This window comes from Taudactylus pleione, unplaced genomic scaffold, assembly GCF_031769625.1.
Source record: "Taudactylus pleione unplaced genomic scaffold, aTauple2 ptg000006l, whole genome shotgun sequence".
NCBI classification, from domain to species: domain Eukaryota; kingdom Metazoa; phylum Chordata; class Amphibia; order Anura; family Myobatrachidae; genus Taudactylus; species Taudactylus pleione.
Window position 1 is genome coordinate 27,649,449 of NW_028284409.1, and position 12,455 is coordinate 27,661,903.

The following is a 12,455-nucleotide window of genomic DNA, read 5'->3' on the forward strand; positions in this document are numbered from 1 at the left end:
GTTCGCACATCTGCGCATGCGTATGGGTCGTAATGCACATGCGCCAACCAGTCATTGCGGTCAGAAATTATGCGCTCGCAAAATAGCGAATGCCTGCTAATTTGGGTGACAGGATGAGGCGTTTGTGGGTGGTAACAGGGGAAGGTGCTTGAAAACGGGGAGTGGTGATCCGAACGCAGGCGTGCCATACGGTCAAAACGGGCGTTTTAAGGGTGTGCATAATTAACAAAGCAGCGTCATTGGCCACGTCACTTGGTTGTCTCTTAGCCTGAACTGCTCGCATGATTGCGGTAGGAAAATCCAACCACAAGCACTGCGAGCAGTTCAGACGCCTTTCGATGTACTCGATTAATCAAATAAATAGCGGAGATGACGTAGGATGCGAACGGCCAGGGGGCGTCTTTACAAAATAGCGAGCGCATGTTTCATTCGCTCGCTCAGACATAGAGGCGTCAACAGACCGCAAAGAGCGAGCGCTCAATTTAAATAGCCGGCCCCTTTTTCTGAACGACCGTTCGCAAATAGCGTCCGGCTCTGAATCAGGCCCTATATCCTCTTGTTTCATGTTTGATCCTTTTTGTGTTATCTGCACTGCTTGCTTCATGTCTGCCACCATTTGTCTCACTCTTATTTCATCTGTCTTTTTGCTTCATGTTTTACACAGCTGGTATTGTCTTCTCCCTTGTCTCATTGTCACAACACTTTGCTGGGTGATTACTTAGCCATTGTGGAGGCAGACTTTCTGACTTTGCTGCATTTGTGGCCTGTGACAGGTCCGGGGGTGTCATCAGGTTTTCTTGTGCATTCCTGTGTTACCCAGCTATTCGCCTTCTGCCTAACTTCCAGTGTACTGAGCCCTGCCTGATTTACCATTCTCAACATCTGCCTGTTTCTACATTGTGAAACTGTACTTGTGATCCTGACTGGCTTGGCTTCTTATTCTGAACCAGTGCCTTTGATCCTGAGCTTTGCTTGCTTGACCATTCTCCTTTCTCCATTCTTGACTATTCTCGTGTCTGCTACTTCCATACCATGCCTGCACTCCCACATAGTCACCTGTAGGGGGTAGTTAGATTGCTGTGACCTGCAGATTCCTGGCAGCAAAGTTTCTATCCAGACGGTTCTTGGTGAATATTGATAGACTCCGTTCCTCAGCTCTTGTATCTGGTGATATTGCAGCTGAGCCCATATACAACAAGCTCTTGGATGGTGCTATTCGTTTCCAGGCAGAGCCAATTTTTATGCAGTTAGGGGTTTGAGGCATGAGGAAACACTCACGCTCTTAATTGTTTGCAGAGCAATATATACCATCATCCTGTGTTTACCCTGGATTCAATTACACACACCAAATCTGGACTGAAAGATGTGTCAAGTGATGTCTTGGTGTCTTGCTATTCATGGCTGGTGTCTTTAGAATAGTAGGGCCACTGTCAGTTCTCCTAAAATAAGAATGTCATACAGGCATCGCGGCATGGATGGCGTGACTCACATGTCCGCATCTATGGCGTGCGTATGCACGCACACGCCATAGACTTCAATGGGGAGAACACCAGACGGGCCTAGTTGCAGCCCGGCGAGCGCTCCTCTATGGCGTGATGCTTGACGCTGTGCGCGCGCATCGCGGAAACGATGACAGCGGCTACATCTGTACCTCATCAATATCTCTTATGATGGTGTCATTAACAAACAATGGGTGGAAAAGCTTCCTCCTAACACACCTTGGCCCTCATTCAGAGCCGGACGCTCTTGCTGAGCGTTCGCTCTGAATGAGGGCCGTCCTCCATAAAAATGGAGCGTCCTCCTGGACGCTTGTATAGCTGTGGGTCACCACCCACAGCTCATACGAGCGTGCAGGATGATGGTCGCGAAGGTCTTGACCATCGCGACCATCGCCAGTGCGACCAGAAGCCTGTGGTCGGGGTTTTCGACCACAAGCCCTGGAGTGATTTTGGTTCTATCAGAGCCAAAATCACTCCCACTGACATCACTAGTGATGTCAGTGGGGCCGGCTTCTGATGGTAGGCGTTCCCTTGAGAACCCCTCTGTCTGGGAGGCACGCCCCCGGCACGCCCACCAAAGGGGGCGTGCTGTCAATCAACATCGACAGCACGCCCCCTTTGATCAGACACAACGAGCGAAGGAAAGTCCTTCGCTCGTTGCGTCTGGCGCATGCGCACGACGGAGCTCCCTCCGTCGTGCGCATGCGCAGTGCACACCATCGACCCACTTGCGAGCGGACAGCCGCTTGCGAGTGGGTCTGAATCAGGCCCCTTGTCCCTTTTTAGCCATGTCCAACTACATTAGGGAAAACCTGGAATGTGGTTTCATAAGGAAATTCTCCTCCCCTGCGGGGGTTGTGTTTTCTTTCATTGGGAAGCAAGATGAGGGTCTCCATCCTTGCATTTACTACAGAAGCTTGAATGCTAAAAACTATCAAGAACAAGTACCCCTTGCCCTTCATCTATGAGCAGTTTTGATCACCTTAAAGGGGCCAAACTCTTTACTAAGCTGGATTTACAAGGTGCCTAAAATTTAATTTGCATTAAACTTGGCAATGAATGGACAACTGCATTTAATACCAGAGACTGGCATTATAAGTACATAGTAATGTTGTTCAGCCTTAGTAATGCTCCTGCTGTTTTTCAAAAACGTTTTAAAGGGATCTTAGGGGTCCTCTCTATAAAAAATGTAGATGTTTATTTGGATGACATACTACTGATTTATTTTTTTTTATATCTTTATTGTGGCATAAAACAATATGACATGAGTCATAAAGAAGAAGCCAATAGGATATAAAGAAAAAAAAGTTGCATAAAAGGAAATCAAAGTGAGGAGTATATGCCCCAAAACAGCAGGAAATTGTTATGAGTATTGGGTGGAATCACCACTGAGTAGCAATAGTGCTGAGGATTATGCAAAGATGACGATTGGGGTACCCCTTAAGGATGAAGTTCAGCAACTGCCTTGAGGGCTGGTAATGTTGATGAGTCAGTTTTGACCGAGCAGCATCCTTGAGGGCTGGTGGTGCTTGGCTTGGTGCGGCCTTGGCCGAGTAGCAGCCTTGAGGGCTGGAGGCACCTGGGTTGGTGCAGCCTTGGATGAGTTGCAGCCTCGAGGGCTGGTAGAACTTGGCAAGATGCAGCTGTTGGACCGTGTAGCAGCCTTGAGGGCTGGTAGAACTTGGCTAGATGCAGCCGTTGGGCGGTGTAACAGGACGCAGAGTTGCATCAGCAAAAGACGCAGGAGTGTGACCGAGATGACACAAGTGGCAGTACACTAGGTCACATGATGCAGCCGTTGGGCGGTGTAACAGGACGCAGAGTTGCATCAGCAAAAGACGCAGGAGTGTGACCGAGATGACACAAGCGGCAGTACACTAGGTCGCATGGACAGCAGTCGCTGAGTTGTGGCCTGTGCTGCCAGGATGACACAAGCGGCTGGATTGCGTAGGCAGGAGACGCAGGATTGTGGCTGTGCCGCTGAGATGACACAAGCGGCAGGACGCTGGACAATGGCCTGTGCCACCAAGATGACACAATCTGCAGGAGACACTCGAGACAGGCTGAGGCACAAGACACTCGACTAGACATGATGCAAACACCAGTGCCAGAAACACATGAAACGCTATCACCGGCACCCAAGCAACGCATCCACAGGAAAGAAATAGAAGGAGTAACCAATCCGAACCTGGCCAAGATGACGTATGACTAGAGGGAACACAATTATGAATTGACAGTATGACGACTGTCTTCTAGCAACAAGCCTAAGGGAACTGTCAGGAGCACCATTGTCCAACAACATGCGGCGGCGGCTTGTGACAGTATCCCCCCCTTGATGAGGGGTTAACAAGCTCCTAGCTCAGGGTCTCTCTGGGAAGCTCTGAAAGAATTTTCTTATCAAGACAGGCGTATGCAAAGATCTCACGGGAACCCAGGACCACTCTTCTGGTCCTTACCCCTTCCAATGAACCAGGAACTGAAGACCTCCACGTGAAACCCTGGAATCCAAGATTCTCGCAATAATAAATTTTTTATGCCGTTGGCTGAGGACAGGTGAAGGTCTGACTGGCCATCTGGGGCTGAACCTGGAAGAAAACACCGGTTTGAGCAAGGAGCAGTGAAACGTGTTATTGACCTTGAGGGTGTTAGGCAACTTAAGACGAAAGGCCACTGGATTGATCTGGGAGATAATTCTGAAGGGCCCATTGAATCTGGGACCCAACTTTTATAATCGCTGGCAGATGTTAATGTTCTTGGAAGACAACTAGACCAGATCTCCCACCCTGAAGTTGCATGGTCTCCGACGTTTATCTGCCCAGGTCTTGGAGCGACAAGAAGCCTTGAGGAGACATTGATGAACCTTCTTCCAGACAGACCAAAATCTAGAAGCTGATGTAGAGGAAGGAGTACCAGTAGAGACCGCCTCAAATGAGTTAACTCTAGGGTGCAGCCCAGAGTTACAAAAGAAAGGAGAAACAGTTGATGATGAGTGGCAGGAATTATTTAAAACAAATTTCTCAATGGGAAGAAGGGAAACCCAGTCCAAAGACTGGTTCACCCGTTCTGTCTGTCCGATTGACTGTGGATGGTACCCGGAGGACAGGCTGATGTTGATGCCTAAGGCAGAGCAAAAATTATTCCAAAATAGTTACACAAACTGAGTCCCTCGGTCGTTAACAATATCAATAGGCAAGCCATGGAGTCTGAAAATGTGTAAAATAAACAGAGAAGTTAACTCCTTAGCAGAAGGCAGTTTGGTGAGTGGAACGATATGAACCATCTTGTTAAAACAGTCAACAATAGTCCAAATGGAACAACGGGAGGAAGATTGAAGGTTCACAATAAAGTCCATGGCGATATGGGTCCAGGGCTTGAAAGGATTAGGAAGAGGAAGCAGGAGACCAGGAGGAGCGGTGCGAGGAGATTTGTTTCGAGCACAAGTGTCACAAGCTAACACAAACTCCCAAACATTTTGAACCATGGATTGCCACCAAACTGAGCAAGATAGTAACTCTACTGTTTTAGAGATAGCCGGATGACGAATTGCTTTGAAAGAATGAAGGTTCAACAGAACCGCCCTCCGGAATCTCTCAGAGACAAACACCCCTTGTGGCTTCTCAGCTGGAACTTCAGATTGACAGGCACCTATGAGATCCGCAAGACTCCTGGTCATGGCAAAATGGATGCTGGAAGCAGGAACAATAATCTCATCCAGGACAGTGAGAGGCTGAACACGTTGAAAACTACGAGATAATGCGTCCGCTTTTAGGTTCTTGGGGCTGGAACTAAATAATCTAATTGAAGCGGGTGAAGAACAATGCCCACAATGCCTGTCTGGCAATCAACCTCTTAGTGGTCTCAATATATGACAAGTTCTTATGTTTAGTGAGCACAGTGATCACATGATTCACTCCTTCCAGCCAGTGCCTCCGATCCTCAAATGCCCACTTGATGCCCAAGAGTTCACGATTCCCTACATCATAGTTTCTCTCTGCTGAGGCAAATTTCCAGGAGAAGAAGGTGCAGGGATGTAACTTATTATGTCCAGGATCCCTCTGTGGTAGAATAGCACCCATGCCTACCTCGGAGGCATCTACCTCGACAATAAATGGAAGATCCGGATTTGGGTGATGTAGATAGGAGCGGACGTGAAGGCGGACTTCAGAGAGTTGAAGGCTTGAAGAGCTTTGACAGGCCAGTTATCAACATCAGCTCCTTTCTTAGTAAGGTCCATGATAGGAGCGACAATGGACGAGAAGGATTTGATGAATCTCCTATAGCAATTCGCAAAGCCAAGGAAATGTTGCACAGCTTTCAAATTGGTAGGCTGAACCCAATCCAAGATAGCCTTGACTTTGTCTGGATCCATAGAGAACCCTTGAGATGAGATGTTATATCCAAGGAATGATACCTCTTAGATCTCAAACTCACACTTCTCTGGTTTAGCGTATAAGTTCTCTAGGACTTTCAATAGCACCTGCCTCACGTGCTGACGGTGTTGTTCCAGGGAGTCAGAATAAATCAGGATATCATCAAGACAGACAACTGCGAATACTCTAAGATATTCTCTCAACACGTCATTGATGAAATCCTGGAATACGGCTGGGTGTTGGACAGGCCGAACGGCATCACCAGATATTCATAATGGCCGGAATGGGTGTTGAAGGCCATCCTCCATTCATCACCTTTCCTGATGCGAACAAGATTATACACTCTTCCAAAATCAATCTTGGAGAAGATGGAGGCTCCTGGAAGCTGGTCGAACAAGACAAAAATAAGAGGCAGAGGGTAGGAATTCTTCCCGGTGAGTTTCAACCCACGAAAATGTATGCACGGTCGGAGAGCCGTCTTTTTTCTGAACAAAAAAGAAGTCTGCTCCAACTGAAAACTTGGAGGGTCGAATGAAGCCCTTCTCTAAAGCATCCTGAATGTACTCCTGCATCGCCTTGCTCTCCGGAAGAGACAGTACATACAGTCTGCCTTTGGGAAGCCTTGCTACAGGAAGCAAGTCAATTGCACAGTCATAGGGTCAGTGAGATGGTAGAGTGTCTGCCTTCTTCTTAGAAAAGACCTCAGTCAAGTCTCTATAAGGAGCCGGAATCTTTGAGGCCAAGTCGGACTGGACGGTGGCAGCAGGGCGAACAGGAAGGGTGATGCAATGAGAAGAGCAGGTGCTTCCCCATTGAAGAAACTCTCCAGTATGTCAATGGATGATGGAGTTATGTTTCTTGAGCCATGGTAGGCCTAAAACCAGTGGCGCTAGTGTACATTGAAGCAACAGGAAAGTTATTACCTCTGAATGCAAGGCTCCAATAGACAACCGAATGGAAAGCATTTGGGAGAAAATAGCAGTCTTGGACAGTTCTTTGCCATTAAGGTCAACAACTGAGAGAAGTTGTAGTAAAGACTCAGATTCCAGTCTCAGGGTGTTAAAAAACGAAATGTCCATACTGCTGCCAGCTGCACAGCTATCCAGGAAGGCAGAAGCGGGAACTTGAAGATATTCCACCTGAATCACTGTGGGAATAAGGACTGAACTAGAGGGAGAGACAGATGCAAGGCCCAGATGTAACTCTCCCAATACACCTAGACTTTATCTTTTCCCGATTTGACTGGACAAACAAAGGCAGTATGTCCCTTTCCTCCACAGTACAGGCAAAGACCTTGGGACCATCTTCTACGTTTCTCTTCAGCAGAGAGGCGGTAAGCTTGCAACTGCATGGGTTCCCCAGGGTTCAGCGGAGTCGCCAACACTGGCGACTAAGTAGCGGATATTGGAAGCTCCTTCTCCAACCATCGTTCGTGAAGTTGATGATCAAGTGCGGATGGCTAGATGCATAAGGTCATCCAATGTCTCAGGAACAGAGTGTGGCACTAGAATGTCTTTGATTTGATCTGAAAGAACGAAATTGACTCCGTAGTGCCAGGTTATTCCACTCAGAGTCAATTGACCACTTGCGTAATTCTGTGCAGTAGCCCTCCGCAGCTCTCTGACCCTGTTTTAAGGATTTAAAGCTTGACTCCGCCAACGCTGCCTTGTCCGGATCATCCACAGTTTGAAGTGCACTGTGCATTTGAGGAAGACCAAAGGCCCAGGTCTGGGGATCACCTTGAAGCAACGAGATTATTATACCAACTCGTTGGGTCTCTGAGCCAGATGACCCGAGTCGTAGTCTAAAATATAACTTGCAGCTTTCCTTAAAAGTTGCCATAGGAAGTCATTGCGTATGCCATAAAATTGGTCCAGCAAATTTAATTTTGGTTCCAGAGGACCTGCTGGAGCAGGGGCAGCGCGTGACTCCTCGACCCAAAGAGAAAGTTACTGAACCTTCTGGGTCAGGACCTGGATTTGAGCCACGAGAATTTGAGCTGGATTCTGGCCAGGTTCCATGATCACAATCCTCAAACACCGTGATATTACTAATATATTTTTAAGGCGGGTGATAATGTTATGAGTCTTGGGTGGAATCACCACTGAGTAGCAATAGTGCTGAGGATTATGCAAAGATGACGGTTACTCCTTAAGGACGAAGTACAGCAACAGCCTTGAGGGCTGGAAGCACCTGGCTTGGTGCGCAGCCTTGAGGGCTGGTAGAACTTGGCTAGATGCAGCCATTGGGCCGTGTAGCAGCCTTGAAGGCTGGTAGAAGATGCTGCCACTGGGCCATGTAGCAGCCTGAAGGGCTGGTAGAACTTGGCTAGATGCAGCCATTGGGCTGTGTAACAGGACGCAGAGATGCGTCAGCAAAAGATGCAGGAATGTGACTTGTGCCACCGAGATGACACAAGCGGCAGGTGGCACTGGAGTGAGACATGTGCCACCGGGATGACACAGGCGGCAGTACACTATGTCACTTTGGACAGGAGATGCTGGATTGTGACTTGTGCTGTCGGGATGATGCAATATGCTGGATTGCTTAGGCAGGAGACGTAGGATTTGTGGCTTGTGCTGCTGAGATGACACAGGCACAAGCGGCAGAATGCTGGACAATGGCCTGTGCTGCCGAGATGACACAAGCGGCTGGAAACACTGGAGTGCGGCTTGTGCCACCGAGAAGATAAACTCGAGACAGGCTGAGGCACAAGATGCTCGACTAGACACGATGCAAACACAAGAACCGGAAACACGTGAAATGCTATCACCGGCAACCGAGCAACGCATCCACAGGAAAGAAATAGGAGTAACCAATCCTGACATGGCAGAGAGGACATACGGCTAGAGGGAACACAATCCTGAATTGACAGTACGACGACTCCGTCTTCCAGCAACAGGCCTAAGGGAACTGTCAGGAGCACCGTTGTCCAACAAGATGCGGTGGCGGCTTGTGACAGAAATCCAGCAATTGTTCACATTTTCTAAAACCTTGCAAACAGAGTATAATATACACATACTGAACAAACTAGATTATCAAGCCAAACAACATCAGTAAACAAAATAACATAACCGTGCTTACCCAGGGCCACAGGTCAACAATCCATCCATCCACAGAATGAAGACAGGAATAGAGGGGTAAAGGGAGAAGGGAACACTAACATGAGGAGTAAAAGTAAATCGGGAAAGGAAGAGGGCAGACTGTTAAAGGACAATATGAGTATGACCAGCCAGTAGTTGATAAGAGTATCATGTAGAAGCATTTTTGACAGCCTATATGGAGGAAGGGTGGGGAGTGTATGAATCAATTTTTACCTACACTGAAACAATACCAGTGTCAGAAGTTCCTTATTCTCAGTGGTTTCCAGTGAATCCATGGTGAATAGATTCTTTTTCAAGGAGACTCAATATGGATCCACTGTTGGAGAATAGCCTTACTTCCAACTGCTGCCAGGCCCATCAGCATTTTTTTTATCTGATTTTGGGATGGTAGGCTGGGCAGCAAAATAGCCACAGACTAGCCTTGCAGCAGTACAGCTAACAAAATTTTCAACAAAAGAGACAAGAGTCTCAAGTGTCATAAACAGTGACGGTCCCAAAAACAGTGTAAAAGGTCTACCCCCCTCAAACGGACATTTAGAATGTGGAGAAAGGTCAATTAGGCACTGTCTCTATGGGGAAAGGTAACCCTAATGTAGCTTTTTAAATGTCATCTCCTGATAAACACTGGAAGGTAACATTTTAAGATTAAGTTGGACGGCGTTCAATATAGTAGCAGGAGACAAGCTGTCAGGCAAGCGGTCCACTTCTGTATACTAGGAAGCTTGGACTTTGGATCACTTTACTCTCTAATTCTAGTGTAGAATATGTCTCAAAATTAATAATCGTAGCCGATAGTCACGCAGTATACAACATTGTACATATATGAGAAGGCAGCGGTGGGCGTCTTTATGCTCTGGTAAGCTTTGTAACAGTATATTTTTGCACCTGCATTGTGTATTAATTCACAGCTGCGATCACATTAATGTCCATCTCTGAATCAGGCCCACAGTGCCCATAGGCCGCAGCATGATTGCCATCATAAAACAAGTCTGTATCCAGCTACAGAGGTTGATTTACTTGGATGGAGATAAATACCAACCAACAAGCACCTAACTGTCATTTGTCAAACCCAGCCTGGTACATTATCTCCATCCAAGGCTTAGTAAATAGACCCCTAAGCCTTAGCAGGGAAAGTCAAGAATTCAACATTCCAAAAGGCATTCTACACAAGAAACTTACAAGAAATGTGCCAGATGTTAGAAAAATGGCACCACAAAAAGTACTGCTTGCATTTACTGATGATCGCCCAAGTGATAAATGGTTGTCACTATTTTTAAAAAGACCTGCTGTTGCAAAAATAAATATGGAAATAATCTCTAAAACTAGGGTAGCTACGACAAAAGAAGCCATTCAAAATTGGTTTAAATAAATTAAGGATTATATAAATCTCTTTAATCTCTAAAACTAGAGTAGCTATGACAAAAGAAGCCATTCAAAATTGATTTAAATAAATTAGGGATTATATAAATGAAGAAGGCTATGCAGATATTTGGTTTGATGGTAGTCATATTTTTATTGCGACAAATATGGAATGACGACTGGAGAGGTGTTGGGGTCTATAGTTTATAAAAAGTCTTATTAAATGGCAAGTGAAACAGAAAAGAAATGCAAATGTATAACAGTCCTGTGTAATGCTTCTATAGTTGGAGTTTCTGTGCCACCAATGGTGATATATGCATATCAGCATATCCTGCACTCTATTTCTAGCTCTATACCCAAGGACGATGGTTTGGAGAATGTCAGTCAAGACATCACAGCAGGGCTACTAAATACAGAAAGCAAAATGCCAGAGGTTGACCTAATCTTCCAAACAATAAAAGGAAAGGATGGTCCCATAGCAAATAAAACACCAGAGAGCATATGGAATGACCACCAGCATTAGCCTAGGCCAAACAAAGCAAATACATCTGCAAGAATAAATAGTTTTTCGCCATTTGCCATTACATCAGCAAAAACAGGAAGATGACAAAAAAGACAAAAACAAGCAAAGAAGAAACATTGAGGCAGCTGAAAAGAAAGAGGAAACTAAAAAAAAAAAGAAAAGGCAACTCTGTGTCAAAGTAGAGCTCAAAGATTCCCGTGAAGACATCTAAGAAACGTGAAACTATTGTACTTGAAACATAAACTGATTATGATGCATTTTTATTAACTGAACCAAGTGGACATTAGCAATTCAAGTGAGAACTCTAATGAAGAGAATATAGATGGAGGCCAGCACATGGTCAAAACTTTATATAATAACGACTACTGTATGTTGTTGTATTGTATGAGGGAGCATTATATCCAGCAATAGTAAAAGATACAATCCATAACTAAGTTGAAGTTAGCACCATGACCATGTGTTGTCTGACTTCTTGGAAAATACCTAAGAAAGAGGACTGGATATGGTATGACAGTAACATGGTGAAAAAAAAAGATCACTTGAGGTATAACTAGTTCAAAGGAATATGGAATATACAGTATTGATTCCTAATAGTCGCTATTTAGCGCTGCAAGTCGCTTAAGAAAGAATTGCTTTCCAGTCCAATTGTGTGGTTCCAAAGCACAAAAAGTTATTTATGTAAAAAGTAATACGATGTAAGATTTAACTACTAGAGTAAAAAGCAATGAAAATAGTACAGCTCGATACATACGCGTGCGCACTGGTCCCAGTATACAGTAATCAATCCAGACGTCTGCGGTCGCAAGAAGATACCTTTACACTGGGATCGGGACACAGCTTATATACCTTACATGTTTCAGAGTTAACAAAGAGACAAATTGTCAAGTTCTAATTGGTTCTTGCTTCTGCTCAATCTGGTCATTGGTCGGTTCATACGGTGTCATCAGGGGTATGCCTCAATCCTCCGTCACAATATGTAGTTTCCCACCGAAAACTGGTTACAGACACTGCATACAAGTAATAGCATTCTAACCAATAACTCCCTATATCCATAACTAGCGAACGCAAGATGCGAATCCTTCGCCGATTGAAACGGATGTCTGCAAATAAACAGGGATTTAGTATGATACCAAATATGACATGTCCACTGTCTTCTGAATCTTAGATCTCTTTTAAGTACATATTACATCGTAATTTATTAGCTAACAAAACCTTTAATAACACTGGTTATTAACTATAATGTGTGGGAACCCTTTTATATGTATGCTTTCGCATATGTGCGTCTGTGTATGTGTGTGATGGATTCGTATCAGTGCGCATTGGATTGCGCGACACAAAGTAGCGTCCTTGTAACAAGTCATCCGACCTTAGACGACTATATTGTCAGATAATAATTGTACAGCGATATATCCAATTATTTGACTTTGACAACAGTGTTCCAGAAATTCTTAAATATAGGCAAAACGATGCTTAATAACATTTAATCATCAAATTTGTACTTTAATTTAACATACCATCTAAGTAGGTTGACCTGTTGCCTTTGTTATATTAAAGTAAGTAACATTGTTCATTCACTGGTCTTTTTTGTTCAAATGCTGGC

The 12,455-nt window shown here is 45.2% G+C and overlaps 1 protein-coding gene across 1 annotated transcript in view; it reads left to right on the forward strand.

The window, feature by feature from the left end:
- LOC148543160 (solute carrier family 22 member 3-like) overlaps positions 1-12,455 on the forward strand; it is a 397,488-nt gene that overhangs the window by 333,241 nt on the left and 51,792 nt on the right. The window lies entirely within an intron of this gene.